Genomic DNA, 16,711 nt, shown 5'->3' on the forward strand with positions numbered 1-16,711 from the left:
CATATTTTTTTCTTTCCAACTTTTAGTTCTTTCAGACACCAAGGTTAGGAATTTGCTGACCACAGTAAATCTCAGTGTGTGACCTCTGCTGCAGTCCAAGCTGGAAGTCTTATGAAAATACGAGTAAGGTAGTTTTGAGCATTTTTAATTGGAAAATCTCAGAGAAACTATTTAAAAAAAAATGAAGTGGTTCACTTCCAAAACAATTAATTATCTAATAGAGAGATGGAAAAGTAGAACCAGTTAAGGAATGCTGGTCATAAAATTCTACAGGGCTGCCGCTAGCTGCCCACATCTTTAAACCAACATGCAATGCTCCACTTTCATCTGAAGGGCATTATGCTTAGGGTAGAGATGGAGCATTCTGTATGCCAGGACACTTAGAGCCTGGGGGTCCTCCTCCAGATCACAGATGAATGTGGCTGCGATCCATCCCATTTTATTTCAGTTAGATTCAGCCATCCAGCTCCTGGCAACTTGCTATTATGTCCTGTGGTTCCATAAAAATGTGGATGCCCATGACCTACTATTACTGGTGTTTTGTGGACTTTCAGTAATATCACAGACAGAAGGCAAAGAAAATTGTTTCCTTTCAGTATTGCTGATTACCAGCATTCAAGGGCTGTAAAAAAACACACTAAGAAAAAAATATTCATCAGTTTATTTGAAAAGATAATAATAGCTCAAAGTCCAGAATCAAAAGGCCAAGAAGTTAAGAGTTAACAAAATCAATTATCTTTGAAGTTCTAATGAGATTTATCACTGATACTATAATCTTGGTGCCCTGTTCCTTTTGTTCATTTTGCAAGTCTCTAAACCAACTGGGGACAGAAGATCAGTATTTTGGCTTCAGTAAGCCATAAACTAGGTTAATCTATGTAAGAAATAAAAAAGAGATTAGAAAGATTTTATCATGAGTCTTTTTGGGGGAGGGGGTGGAAAAAAGAAGCCCTTTTATCACAAGCAGGGAAAGACAACATTTTTATTTATAGTTGCACTTCAGCTCATCTGTTAGGTCTATGCTGTAAAATACACCAAGGCATCCAAAGTATTGTTGCTAAATTATGATTACTTTAGGATTCCTTTTATTGTTCACTTCTTATAATAAAAACAAAGCCATTTTTATTGTTGCAAATTTCACGTAGTTTAAAATGAAAAGGTCAAATTCTGAAAAGACTTATACCAATTTCAACCATGCTACAGTCAGAGGGGGTTGCATGATAAATAAGTCAATTTAGAGTTTGGTGCAGGCAGTGAAAATATGACTAGTAATCAATATGGTACTGTCACTCCCTTAAACTACATGCAAATTGATACTTGCCTCACCGGTACTTTGGTCTTGCTCCTGCCAGCAATAATCAGGCCAGCCATATAGAGAACTTTGGTTTCCAAAAGCAAGAGCAGTAACAAGTAACAGACCATAAAAGGGGGAAAAAAACAACAACTGCTAAACCAGACTAAGCAGTTGATTTGAAGTAGACAGACAATTAAAGAACAGCATTTCTGAAAGAGTAATAAAAATGTCACAGATAATGACTGATTTGTAACAAGTCCTTGGCTTCCTCTAACACTGCAAAAGGATTCAGTGGTAAATCAATTGTAAAGGATTATTAGCATTATATGTTACTTTCACAAACTCAAAAGAATTCAACATTATTTCATAAATCAACTGCAAGTTAAAATTAGATTTCCTTACAGTCTCAATTAAGTGACATTCACATACAGAATTAATGAAAACAATGCTGCATTCTGACTCAAAGTCAGAGAAGGACATTTGAAAATATTCTATTATAAAAGAATAAAACCCAATTTTTGCAGAGTTCTCTCTCATGGCTCCAGACAAATGCTTACATAGGAGATTCCCTGGAAGCTCCAGAACCAAAAATGCTGAAAGAAAAGGACTCTAATTTCTTGTTAGCTTTAAGGCCCAGTATGTTATTTATCAAGTGATTCCCCATATTCTACATGGTGTTATGCATTTCTACTTCCCACATTACATTTCTGTGCAAAACATAATGAGACACCGACAAGAAAATTCTATAAGTCAATAAATAACCATTAATGTTTGGTAGTACCAAAAGTTGGAAGAACACTGTAGTACTATATTCAATAGAGGGGAGTAAGGACATATTTCAGGCTTAACAATGTATTTAAGTATTTATGGGTGGGCTGTGTCTTCCAACAAAGAGCCTACGAGTTGCTAAAATTTCTTAGGTATCTGACAAATGAGTTGGCTTCCCCTGGTGAGGAAAGAGAATTTTTTAGTGAAATAACAGTAATCTCAATTCCTCTGTTTTGAGGACCAGAGTATCCTCCCAGATGGTACTCTTCCCTCCAACAGTAAAACATGCTTAGGAGCTACATTCTCTTTGTAACTCCTGCCCTCTGTCTGCTTCCTTAATCCCTTTAGGGTCGGGGGGGAAAGGGAGCAGGCTTCAATAGATTTTAAAAGGTTCAAATGAACAGATTTTTTAATTCCTTTGTATCAGTCGTCTACCACTCTTGCACAGCAGATGGAGGCAAAAAGCCTCTAAGCTTATCTCCCCAGGAAAGGAAATCTCTAGCATTCAGCTCCCAAAGCAGAATATTGACAACCGAACATTTCTCAGCCATCTACTGACCTGCAAAAAGGATTCCTTTCTATGATTCCAAAGATGCTACCAAACACCTAGACCATTACTTAATACTTTTATTAAAAAGATGCATTGTTTATCAGATTTATATCCCACCCAATCCAAAAGGTTCCAACTGGTTTTACTGTTTCTGAGAGGTTTGATACAGATAACACTGGTAACTAAGCCCAACATTTATTAAAAGTAAAATCAGTAGTATCAATTGTTTTCCCAACACTGCTCTTTTATACTGCTATTCCACCTGTGGTGCCACACTTCAGTCTTACACCCAAGGTGCATATTTTTTTCCCAAAACATAGAAAGCACATTCCATAAAAACCTCAGGGGTCAAGGGCATCCCCCACTGCTGAAGCTGCTCCTGCAGGGTCTCACTTGATGCTAACTATCTCTATAGTCCCTGCTGCCAGTCCCAGGAGCATGGGGAGCGGAAGGGATGAACTGGATTGCAAAATGCAACTGTCCATCCACCCACTCATAGAAGAGTGCACTGCTGGGAGAGTGAGAGAGCTGGCACAAGAGTGAAAAAGCAGCAGCAGCAGCGGAGGCAGTCTCTAGGCTAAGTACAGACAATCAGAAAGCCTGAGGCTGAATCAATTCAGTCTTTGCAGGTTAATCTAAGTTGCAAAGACTAAACTGAGAAACAACTGGACACACATTTACCTCTGATTCAGGAAATGCAGCCACATGTCTGCATTTGCTCAGGCCAGAAGCCAGGGGGGCGCTAGAGGCACTTCCTCTTCCTGCTCCCTAGAGGTCTCTGAGATTTGCAGTCCAGTATCACAGGAGCAGGACTCTGTAGGTTTTCTCATCACTTCCTCTTCCTGCTTCCAGGTGCTTCTCGGGTTTGTAGTCCACAGTAGCAGCCAGAAGTAACTTCTAGTAAGTTTAGCAGAGCAGGACAAGAGAGCTCTACACTCTGTCTGATACTACATTCAACCAGGTTCATCTTAAATCAGTTTCATTCATTTTGAAACTGGTTTTTGTGCACTGAACTTCTGTTGTTACAGGTTTGAACCAGTTTCTGATCACTTAAACTGATTTATGTGTAACTTCTGTCCCTAGCCTAGAGCAGCAGCCACAGGCACCGCTGGAGTAGCTGAAGCAGGCACAGGATGCCGGACAGGGGAGGACAGCATTTACCTTTTCACACAGGTAGAGCACGCAACACGCTTCCATTGATCACTAGTGTGCCACTGCACACCCTCTGGGAATCAGTGCTTTGCACTCTCTATAATGATGGCCTGCAAGGGTTCCAATCCAGGACAACCATAATCTTGAATAATGCAGACTGTGAATGTCCTAAGCCTAGGCAAGATCCAGACTGCATGGTTCCTTACAGGCTGGATATGGACCTGGCAATAGTGGTGCAAGTGGTGGTGGCTGCAGCAGTTTCAGGAGGTCTAGTGGCTGTGGCAGCCAGGCCAGTGGCAGAGGCAGCACAAGTTGTGGTGGGGCAAGTGGCAGAAGAAGCAAGCCAAGAGGTGGGGGAGTGGGAAGCAAAAAGTAAGGAAAGCAGGGTTCTTTCAGCATAGCTCTCATTCATCCTGTTGCCATCTACAGCCATACCTAATAGGGCTATATGGGCACAGATTTTGTTGCAGGCCCTGTGGGAGCACTAGTCCCACCCCAAATTCCTTAGTTTGCCAGGAGCCCTACAGAAATGGCTCTGCAAGCTGTATGTTTGATGCACCTGGTATAAACTCATCAAACTGCATTCAAGTAGACTACCCAACAGTTAAATTTTTGTCACTATTTTTGGCCAGGACCCAAATTAGTAATCAACAGGTGAAATACAATTAATCTTCCTAATCAGATACTCAAATCTTCTTTTTAGGTTTCAAAGGAACTACCTTGAGAAATAGCAATTGTATCGGTAGAGCTGACATTCCTTTCAGAGAAGGACTGAGGAAAAGGAACAAAAATATCTGTTGTTGAAGCTGAACTTTGTGCTGACTTGCTGTTGTCAGTACGTTTCTGATGTTATTCAATAATTTTATCATTCCAAATCCATCACTAACCACTACTGGGTACTTGACAAGATACAATCACTAGAATGACATTTATTTTAAATTCTTAGTCAGATTAGTATTGATTGAAAGAATCAAATGCTGCACTTTAGAAAGTTTTGTAGGTTTTCCTGAGTTCTCTTGAAATACACAACATTTACTAATCTAAGTGTGCATATGAGGAAGGTGGCCTCTTCCTTGGTGGCATTGGGGGAGGGCTCTTAGAACACTAGAAACATTTCAGCACACTTTCACTTCTGCTTTCATGCCACTGCTGCTAGTTAGTTCTTTCCTTAATATGTAAAGAAGGAGCCTCCAGTATCTGCCACAGGTCCACAACTTGGGTCTGGAGGGATCATTTACGTCTAATGGAAGACTATGTCACCTAAAAGGTAACTAGAGAAGGACAAGGAAATTAGTTCTGGCTTCTTCCCAAGCTAGAGGACAGTAGGAAATATTCTTAGCTCCAGAATTTCCTATTTAATATAAAGATTTGCTGACAGGGTAAGATCACTGAATTCTTTGAAGCATTTCCAACCTTCCATCTCCAACCTTCCTCTCTTGGCCATAACAGTTTTCTTTGATGTTGATTACTCTGAAGAACCTACTGTGTTACTGGGACCAAGGAAAGACTCACGAAGGGCTGGCACCCAGGAAGTAATGTGGAGACAGCTTGTATCAAGACTAATTCTCAACAGGCGCAGCAGATGTACCTGGACAGATTCTCTGCTGGTGTAAACAGGCAGAACTCCATTCATGTCAATGAAACTACGCCAATTAACACTGCCTGAGGATCTGGCCCACAGTCTCTGAGAATATGAACAGAGAACCAACCACACTACAGAGCACTTGGGAGAGACTGGCTGGCTCTATTCTTATGTTGTAGCACAGAAGAATTGGTACCAATTCAGCCAATAAAGGTCTGAGTCTCCTGCTGGCAACAAAAGCAAAACATATGGGAATGATCTCACTCAAAACTCAGAAGTTTTCATTCCTTAATTTTTGCCAAAGGAGGGATTATGTCTAGCATCCTGAACTAATGCAAGAAGAAAAGGAAGCCTGCATGTGTGGTTTTAAAAATGGGTATAAAAATAAAAATCATTTTCATACATCAGTAATACGTCTGTTATTTTAATGTCAGAAAGGGCACAGTCTACAGTATTGGTTAACAGCCTAGAAAATGTTGTTCCAAAAAAACCTAAACTGTCTTCTTTAAAAAAAAAAAAAAAAAAGGATTGGATTTACTCCTGTATTAAGAGTTATTTCTAATTTTTTTAAAAATTCAAGGGCTTGTAAAGGATGACTCTGAGCTACTTTATAAAGTTTCCACTGATAGTGATATTATGGAGAAAAATGGGGAGATTATTTATTAATGGGTCCCCCTATTCTTGTTAATTATTTACAAATAACCAATGAAACTAATAAAACTAAAATAATATACTTTAATATCTGAAATATATATATAAATCATTGTAGAACCAGAAGAGACTTGTAAGATCATCAAATCCAGTCCCCTGCCATGGGCAGGAAGTTGTTGGGTTCAGACAAGCTCAACAAGGTGCCTGTCCAGTCTCTATTTGAACACCTCCAAGGATGGTGACTGCACCACCTCTGCCGGAAATGCGTTCCAGATTCCATATATGCATGTCAAGGGCTAAAATATGCTTTCTGAGTATTCCTTCTTGCCCTAAGGGTGCAGTAAATATAACAAAAAAACAAAGCATATCAATAATCAACTCCTATCCAGATGCTGGAGAATCTAAGTTCTGCTTTGAACACCAATAATGAGCGACAAAATCTATAACCAAACACTAATGGAGTTAATAAAGAGGTTTAATAAACTAAAAAAAAAAAAACACTTTTAAATGAGTATGCTCATGACAAGGAATTTAAATGAAAATCACATTCCTAATTAAGCTTTTACCTCAGCTTGGAAATCACTGAGATTTTCAAAATAGTCTGGAGGATTTAGACACACACCTTCATTAAACAGCTGACATATAATTTGTTGTTGTCTGTTGATGTCAGTGGGAGTCCTTTTGTTAACTTTGGCTGGTATTAGTTCAAGTCCTTAAACAATGCAAATTAATTTTAATGGAAGGTGCATATCTTAAATATTCAACGCTAACTGCTATTTATGCTCCCCTTAGTCCTCTAGACTGCTTGCAAAATGTCAATCACTGATTTTAAAAATAAGGTACACTTTAGCTATAAGTATCTATTGTAGTTGTGAAAGTGAGCCTTTTTCTTCAAATCAAAGCCAGTGCTTCATCCTTACAGTTCACTTTATAGCAGTGCTTTTAAATCATATTCTTGAAAACTTAGGCTTGATAACATCCGCTTTGGTACTGGCATCAAACGACAAGTATTTAGGTATTTGTTGATCTTGCAGTGTTAAGAAATAGTGATAGCACCCAAAGCATGACACTTGCTAAAATATTCTTACTGGTTTCCTGTAAAATGTAAAACTAGAGAAGCACAACTTAAAGAATGAAGAGAGACTCATATACACAGGGCGTGTCTACATGACACATACTGTGGAGTTGACTAATTAGCTCAACAGTACACATATCAGCATCCACATGTGTGACCCTATTAGGCCACAGGAAACTAATAAACACTGCAGCAGGGTAGTACTTGTAAATAGTACTGATGATGGGGCTAGCTGGGGCATGAGTGTGCTTCAGTGCAGGGGCTGCCTGCCAGCTAGCCCTGCACTGGAGCACCCTTATGCCCCAGCCAACCCTCCACAACACTTTGAGCTTGGTCAAAGCAGCCCTGGGTTGGCAGGCTGGTCCCCCAGGTCCCCTACCAGCCAAAGTTGCTCCAACACAGTCAACGTGCTGCCACTCGGGAGCAATAAATTCTGGTCTGATATGCACTGGAGTTTATTGCATTGCATTAGTGTGCATGTGTAGATACACCCACAAGGCAACAAAAAGTCTGTATGTAGATCCTTTTATTTTCAAGAGTCAATCTTACTTCTATTTCACCTAATGGGGAGGGGGGGGAGAAGTGTCTCTAGTAAACAATAAGCTTCTCAGAATTTTATACAGGACAAAGCTAAAGATGTTCCTATGCCCTGCTTAAATGTTATTTAATAGCACCAAATATTTGAAAAAAACTCCTACAAATGAGATGGTTTGCTAGAGTGTCTGCAAGACATTTCTGCAGGCTACCCCTACAGTATTCTTTATGCTTTCCAAATGCACGTGGTCAAGGATGCCAGTGGACCTGCGCGAGTATGAAGGGTTGAAATAAAAATAGTGGGGAAAAAATAGAATATATAGAAAGAACCGTATTACCAGTTCCAAAATGAGGTTCTGCACATCTCACTGCTATACACAAGGTTAAAAAAAAAAAAGAGAAAATGAACCACTTCTTTATTAGTTGCTTGTTACTTAAGTTTTTCTGGAGTTTTTCTTCCTCCAGTCATTTATAAATGTCACCCATAAGCAGCTCTGTTTCTGGTTTTCACTAGAAGAGAGAGCCTAAGAAGCAGGTGTAGACGATAAAAATCAAATTGATGAGTCAAAATAATGGCTCTTGACAGTTTTACAGATAAAAATATAAAACGCACCAGAATGTTGGAAAGGCACAGTATTTACATGTAAGAAAATGCTTTTCTCATCATGATGGCATCTTCTTTTAAAGGCTTTACAGCTACTTAGCTATAAACGTTCTCTCTGAGATGAAGTCTGACATAAAATGCTTCAGCTAAAATAAAAGTTTTCCCTTGTAATAAACATAATTAATATTCACTTTGACTGTTATTCTTCATGAATTACAGATAAACAGATGCAAAAATTAGATAAGAAAGAAAAACATTTTTGCAGCAAATATAAAGAAACACCAAACTTGTTATTTGTCAAGTTCCTACACACATAGGTAGCCCCAATGAACTTCCTGAAAATTATGCGTTTATAAAACTACTTACAGGGAATGTCTACAGGTGAAATTAATGCAACACAAACTCCACTGCATATCATGCTGGAGTTTATTGCTCCTGAGTGCTGTGTTGACACACATGCCTTGGACTGCAGCACACTGAGCCAGGTCAGGGAAGCCCTGGCTGGCAAGGAGCTCAGGGGGTCAACCTGCCAGCCAAGGGCTGCCTCAATCTGACTCAAAGTAATGTAGAGGGGCTGGCTGGGGCACAAGGGCGCTCCAGTGCAGGGCTAGTTGGCAGGCAGCCCCTGAACTGAAGCACCCTTGTGCCCCAGCCAGCCCCATCAACATCTACATGTGCACTGTTATACACTAAAGAACACTACCATAGGCTAGTACTTCTGTTTACAAGTACAAACCTATGGCACAGTTAATTAGTTTCCTGCAGCCTAATAGGTCTGCACTTGTAAACACTGAGACTTTACTGTAGAACTAATTTGGCACCTCCACGGTAAATGCCTTGTGTAGATGTGCTCGCAGATATAACAACATTCATGGTTCAGTCTGTAGCCTACTTCAACCCCCATGCACTTTAGAGAAAAGGAAGATGATGAGTGAAATGAGCAAAGTAAAACAGAAAGCATAAAACCATTAGTTTCCCAAGACAAAAATGTTGTTAACATTCATTCATGCTTAAAATATTGCCTATAAGTAACTTGACAATTCTACATGAGGATGGTGTCACTGTTGTGAAAATATCAAGTTTTTCAGGGAACAAATGTATTTTTTAAAATCAAAATTGCATAGATAAGTATCTGTGGATATTGCATCTTCAGGTCAATCAACTAGAAAATAGTGTTGCATTTCACATGGCAGAGGGAAGTGCCGTACCTGGGCTGGTTTGGGTACTGAAAGCAATATACCCATATTGGTGCCAAGCTCTTACTGGGCAAATATAGCCGGTTTCTCAATACAGCTATTCCCAATACCCCAGCTAGGTAGTTGAGAGCTCTCTCAGACATCTCTGCATGATATTGCATTGTACCATGTGGAGATACTAACATTTTTAGCCACAAAGATCCTTGGTCTTATCACAATCAATTAACATAATAGTATCCAGGGCTATTCTCAGCTTTTCAGGGTAGAATATTATGGTCCCTGGACTGGTGGAAGAAATATCTAGTTTAATAGACCCAGTATCTGATGCCTGTTTTTAGATACTTACAAGAGATCTGGAAATAGACTCTCTCTCTCTCTCACAATGCAGATGTAATTTTGGTAAAACAAACTATGGTGTAGCAACTCTCAGAAAAAAACAGCCTCTTTATACTTCAGAAATAAACTTAAAAGTAAAAAAGTTAGTTACTCATATTTTTTAAAATATCTTATGTTGTCTCAAAAATGAATCCAGATGAAAATCTGCAGGTAGCCCATAGTAACTGCAGTGATTTTCTTGACATTGTAGAGGACTTGAAGAACTCACAACCCCCAGATGAGTTCCATCAGTATTGTTTCAAAGAAGAAGCTTATGAAAGCAAATTTTAATATATGGATCTGTCATTGAAGCTGCATTTATTTTTAAATGGCTCGTAGCTCTTACAGCATATAAGCCCTAGAGGAAGTGAGCATGAAGCTCTGAGACACACAAATCCCAGATTGTGAAGGGAAAATGTAGCTGCTTTGATCATATGGGTAGCAATATGAACAAAAAGTATTAGCTTTATTTGGTCTTCCAAAGCAAACCTGAAATGTGCAAATTCAGGCTTATCAGCCACGACATAAGGATACATAGCATAAGACAAATTGCTTAGCAGTACCAAATGTCAGAGACATCTGAACCAACTAAATCATCAGATCACCTTCTCCTCGTATCCTGTCACCATGTTCAAATATGAGTCCAAAACAGGCACATATTATTGCTTGATCTGTAGCTATACCGAGGTCCTAGTTGGTACATGTTTTCTTCATATGAAGACAGACCGGTTTCCTCCTGTAGCTGGAAACTTTCCTCCATACTCACACATGGTGTTTGCATTATTAGAGAATCCTACAATGTCATGTTTACTTAGGTCAGGAAGACTAATTTGGAGGCTATTCAAGCTCATCACAGAATCATACAATCATAGAAAAGCAGGGCTGGTAGAGACATCCAGAGGTCATCTAGTCCAATCCTCTGCCTGAGGCAGGAACATCCCTATGCAAGCCATCCTATACAATCTAAAATCTAAACTTTACGTGAGACTACTGCCAATCCTGACGCAACACAGACATCACACCCTAACCTGCCACCCGTAAAGCAGGGGAACCATAGCAGCCAAAGTCCTGCTTCTATAAAATGTCCATGTGGGCCAATCAAGTTTTGCACTTGATGGGAGATGTTTGGCAGTGTCTGGCCTTGAACATCCAGTCACGTGCCGCTCTGGCCCAGATGTGCGGTGGTGTTCGCCCGTCCATCCCTGGTGTTCCATTGAGTAGATGTTTACCTCCTGTAGTCTTCCCCCAATCTCACCTGCCATGACTTTGAATCTTGCTTCTGTGGGGGTGGGGGTGGGGAGCGGGGGTCTGGCCACTAGGGAGTCTCTCGATGGCAGGATGTCTGTCTGGCGATCTTCTGTGAGGCTTCACTTCCCCTCTACCTCGCCCTTACACTCAGCCTAGATGGACCACAGATGTTCTCCTGGCCAGATCCCCGACTATTGAGCCCCTATGTTTGCCACAAAGATCCTGAGTTACCGGCCCTCAAGATCCTACCCATGCCCCGAGGCTGTCTTCCTGTCCCTATGGCTACCAACCCGGTTGAGATTTAAATAACAATCCGGCTCCCCATGCCCTGTCCCTCAAGACCTCCAACAGTGGGCAACACAAAAATACAAGCAACATCACTGTAACACTCCAAGGAGCCCAGCCGCTCCTTTTCCCTGGCTCCCTGGGCCCTATCGCCAATGCCCGCCTTCTGATCCTAGTGGTCCAAGTTTGGCCCAATATGCGGCCTTGGTAGCCTGTGGGCTACTCCCTCATTGCCCCGCCTTTGGCTTTGGTGGACCCGCTGTAGTCCTCCAGCAGGTTTCTTCCCCCATGCTACCCGCTGGGATGGCTCAACGCCCCTGAGGGCCATACTTCGCAGCCCCTCTTGCTGCTCTTGCCTCCCGGCTCCCCCCTGGAGCCCCTCGTCGACTCTCCCAGGGCCCTCACCGGTCCCACCTGGTCTGGTGTTTTGAGATGCGCTGGTCTTTCTTGCTCTCCTGCTGTGGCTATTGGTGATGAGATCTTCCTGCTCCCATCTGCCTTTTTGTCCCGGTTCCCCGTCTCAAGGGGCTGTCTCCAGCTCCCGGTCCCCTTCGCTGTCGCCAGCAGTGTCTGTCCAGTTGAATGCTCCGCAGCGCCTCTCCCGCTGGGAGAAGCCGCTTCCGTCTCTTTTTGCCTCCGCCAGAGCTCAGAGAAGACCTCTTCTGCTGGTGCTCTTGCTGGCAACTCTCTCCTCCCTTCCTCCTTGCCGGCGGCCCGCTTTATTTCCGCTGGCCGGCGATTGTGGCTGACATTATCTGCTGGCGCAACTGTATAAAAGGCGTGGCTAATGAGCTGTGCGGGTTCTTCCTCAGACTCTGACTTCGCTGCGGTCCCCTCTGCAGGTGAGTATTTACCTTTTTCTTTTCTTTTTCTTTTCTTTTCCTCCGAGGGTTCCTGACCCCAGGGTTCCCCTCTGGCCTTTTGGGGTCCTCTCTTCTGTTCCTCTCTGTGACAGGCAGCTTTGATAATTCATTCAAACACCCTCCTAGGTCACCTCTAGTCACGATTGCCATATTTTTATTTGTGTGACTGTCAGTGTTCCATCTAGCGGATATGTTGAAGAGGAAACTTTTCCATGATTTTAATCAACTGGGACCCACAATGTGGTTATGTAGTGGATGCCTCTTTATCTTTGATCTGCCAAGTGCATTCTATTTTGCTTGCTAGTGCTCTCCTGATGAGGCTATTTCATCAAGTAAGTGGAGACTATTGACATTCACTGGTTTAAGGCATCCAGTTATACATTTGAAACTTGTTCAGCACAGTATCTAGCTTCTTTGCATGTGCCCATCTTTCCCGAACTGGCCATACCTATTCACCTGCTGAATAACAAAATGCAAGTGTGGTAGTTCATGATGTTGTTGAATTGGCCCCCAATTTGCAGTTAATGAGTCTTTTAAATATGCTGTTCTGGGAACTAACTTTGCACTTCGTCTTTCCTGCTGGGCACAATAGGAGCATTCACATTGCAGCCCATCAGATTCCTCAAATCTGCAAACTCTACTACACACCTATCACCTCAATTAAAGCTACATCCAAAACTACTTCATAAGATGCTGTGAAAGGACATACACAGAGCAAAGTATACAATGGAGAGTGATCTGAATACAAAGTCAGGAAGAGGTAAGGAAAAGGGGAGAGGGATAGGGGGCAGTTCTGGGATTAACCTGTATGGACAAAAACTAATCCAGGGAATGGGATAAGAATCTATAGTCCCTGTTTAGACCATATTTAATGTAATTTAGTCTGTGGATGATTTCTCATTCTGCAATTTTCTCTTCAAGTTGATTTTCAAGGTTTTGCTATCTAAGAACAGCTACCCTGAGGTTAGTGATGGAAGGTCCAGGGAGGTTGAAGTGTTTCACTATGGGCCTGTGCATTTTTGTGAAACTGATATCAGATCAGTGTTCATTTATTCTTACATGTAGGGTCAGCAGAAAGGCACTGTAAGCAAGTGATGGCATATCATCAAAATGTGACATCAACCCAGAAGTTCTAATGCTCCAGAAGCTCATACTAGGAACATATGCATCAGGAAGGGGCCTGCAATATGAGGAAGCAAAATCCTCTAAAAGTTTCCCTACACTGAAAAAAAAAAAAAAAGTAGTACGTTCCTTCTTGAACAGCTCTTTCCCCAGGGTACCTTCATCAGGGGATGAAAATGGGCTTCCACAGAACAAAACAGTTTTAGGATGTTCTGACAAATAGAACAATATCAAAAAGCACTATACTTGGAACAATTTAAGATTTTTGGGTTCTGGCACACTTGTACTCAGTAAATGGGGTCAACTAATAGCAAATCACCATGACATAACATCATCACAGGCTGTTGGTAAATTATAACCTCTGCAGACAATCAGGTCTTGATAGAACTCTACTATGTTATACTAATGTAACTGTACACGTGAAATGACACGCTTTCTAAAACTTGGAATCCACATGCCATTGGCTCAACTACCTTACCAGTATTGCAGCATGTTACAGTACATCAGTCTGGCCTGGGAAATGTTCTGACAGTTACTAACACAACTATTCCCTATTTTTAAAACAAGATATACATTTAAGAATTAAAGATGCCAGCATGCAGACAGAGATGTAGGCAGCAGATTTTCTGGAACTTAATAAAGCATTCTTTTGGCCTAGAAACCTACCTACTGAAGTACAAAACTACAAACAATGAGAGGCTATTACTAGACTGTGATTCACTATAATGAGATCGGCAGTAGTCATAGACAGGTGGTAGCAGACCCTGTAGACAGGATATGTTCTCACAGGAAGAATGAGATAGTGATTTAAATTATCTATTTGTGGTCTTGTTCATTCTGTGAAGAAATGGAAAGAAAATGGATCTTGACATTAGTGGAAAATTTTGAATACTGGCCTAGTGAGAAAAAAACCAGTTTGGCTTTTCTTTAGTAACCTATATAGCCTATCCTAAACTCCTTAGATGTATTTGCATTACTTGCACAAATAAGGGCCAAAATAAAATAAACTTCCCTGGTTTTTATTTTTTTCTTTACTGCTGTATATTACTTCATTTGATCTAATTTTGTCTCATAAACCCTACTATGTTGTTTTAATTTTGTTTAAACTGGTAGAACATTTAAGTGTATTGCATGCTTTTACCAATTACCGTAAATGATATATTTTATTATTATACAGTAACATTGACAATAAAAGTATGATTTAGCAAAAGCTGCAAATAAACTATTACTACAGTAAAATTTCATTTGTGTATATATATATATATATATATATATTCACACACACACACACACACGATATTTTTTTATTGCAGAAGCTGCATTAGGATTTCAGTGGACATTCCTGACAGAGCTGGCTTGACGCTACTGAGTCATTAGAATTTTCCTGTTAAAGTCACTGTACCTATGTAAAAACCTTTTAAAATAATGACCATTTCACTGTGAATAGATTTTATCCATTTTAAAATTGCTTTTATGTTTCCACATCCATATCTACTGTCTTTTGTGCAAGTGCATTCTGGGACAATCTGGACAGCTCTTCCAGAATGCCACAGAAGCTGAGAATGCACACAGAGCTGTACCAGCAGCATGTAGGGCCATGTACTCTTGATGTCCTCCTGCGCTGAGAGCTGGGAGGAAGGAAACAGGCCAGCATGTGTAGGTGGGTCCTGTCCACAGAGCCAAACAGGAAGATAGCTCTTTGCCAGCTGGCAGGACTGAAATGCTGTTAGATGCCACACTTAATAAACAAGTTTTAACTACTTTATGTGCAGACACTAACTAGGTTTCACAGTGAATTGATTTACATGATAGTGATTGCAATCATTATTTAAAAATCGCCCAACAGAAAGCTTCAATTTAAATAATCAATTTTAATCAACTTTTTCCATCTGTACATCACTATTTTCTAAAAGAAAAGTAAATTTTCAGTGGTTGATACAACTATTAAAACATACCGATTTATAATTAAAGTGATACTATACACTAGATATAGTGCATCTTTTTCAAAGAACATATAATAACTATATGCATTATTCTATAGCTTAATATTTCAAATTCTTATTCATTTCTCATTAGAGAACAGGGAATTATATATTGTTTATTTACCACAAACTTTTTGCTCAAAATTCATGTCAGATGTCTGCATTAAAACAGAAGCACGAAGTCACATTGTTGGGTTCAACCACTCATCATCATGAACTAATTATGGTGTCACCTTGAGTCAGGCAAAAATCAAAGGTTTTTGGAACTGACTCTCTCATTTCCCTTTGACTCTTTTTCTTATATGGAAAAGAATGCAGCCTATAACCCAAAGTTTGTTTTTTTAAAACTTTATTAGTGAACCCAACCCATAGAGGCTTACAGATACAACATATTTGTTTTTCTAATTTAAATGTTTTAAGATGTTGATACATTAACATATTTTGGATTAAATTCAGATTTCATTTTAAACAGGGCGGAGGGGGTTGGGTTTTTTTCCATTTGTTTGATGGGGTTTGTTTGTTTGTTTGTTTGTTTTACAAGAAAAGAACAAACCAAAGTTCCAGTTTAAACATTAAAATGCTTGACAAATACATGATTTAAATTTTTTTTTAAATTTCTTTCCAAAAAATTCAGTCATTTTTATCAACCTTATGTTTGCCAACCATAATAGAAACGGTTAAAAACCTGCCTGGTGTTTTTTGCAATCAGGCAGAGACTGTTACAGAAAGCAGTTTGACTGGTAGATTAACCAGTAGCATAACTGAGGGAGAGCCCTGGGCACTGCCTTTATGGGCTGGCACAAAAATAGCCACTGCTGCAGCACCGGTAGATTGCACTGCCATCACTGGCACTGTAGTAGCTAATAAACTGCTCCGTAAATTGTGGTTGCTCCAGGCATGGATCTTCCCTAGTATGCCCGCCCCTGAGCTTAAGACAATCCGAGTAAGAAATTAAAAAGCATAGAATTATGCTGTTCTTGCTTTAAGTCATCACCAGTTCATAGAGAAAAAGCTATATGTGTCTTTAGCAACATCTCTCATAAACATACTGTCTCGGCCGGGCTGAACCAACTCGAGGTGATTCAGAAATTACTAGTTCGTCAGGGCGGGCTGGTGAATAGAGAGGCTGACAAGGCTTAATGGTTGCAAAAAACTTTACTTACGTCGCGGGTGGCTGCAACGGAAACGGTTCGGTCGTCTGGACAACAATGTGAGTTGCTCCAGCTGGCGAGGCCAATGCCAGTAAACTCGTCCGTAATTCAAGCTGGTGGGAAAAGGGTATGTCTGGGACTGCGTTCGGCGACAGGAAGAAGGATCAACAGGTGATCAGTCTATCGATCAGCTAGCCGCAAGTCGGATCTCTAAGAGGCACTCTGCAGCATGCTCAAAGCTCTTCGACTTGGGCGGAAGTCGCGCTAGTTTTTAAACGG

The 16,711-nt window shown here is 40.6% G+C and overlaps 1 protein-coding gene across 5 annotated transcripts in view; it reads right to left on the reverse strand.

Annotated features, from left to right (window-relative positions):
• NTNG1 (netrin G1) overlaps nucleotides 1–16,711 on the reverse strand; it is a 290,497-nt gene that overhangs the window by 258,346 nt on the left and 15,440 nt on the right. The window contains exon 2 of one of the 5 annotated variants that reach the window (XM_059728448.1): nucleotides 16,445–16,545. The exons of the other annotated variants lie outside the window; for them this stretch is intronic. The gene's annotated coding sequence lies outside the window, so the exon portion shown is untranslated. The remainder of the gene's footprint in view (nucleotides 1–16,444; nucleotides 16,546–16,711) is intronic. 5 annotated transcript variants of the gene reach the window in all.

This window comes from Alligator mississippiensis, chromosome 5 (genome assembly GCF_030867095.1).
Source record: "Alligator mississippiensis isolate rAllMis1 chromosome 5, rAllMis1, whole genome shotgun sequence".
Taxonomy (NCBI): domain Eukaryota; kingdom Metazoa; phylum Chordata; order Crocodylia; family Alligatoridae; genus Alligator; species Alligator mississippiensis.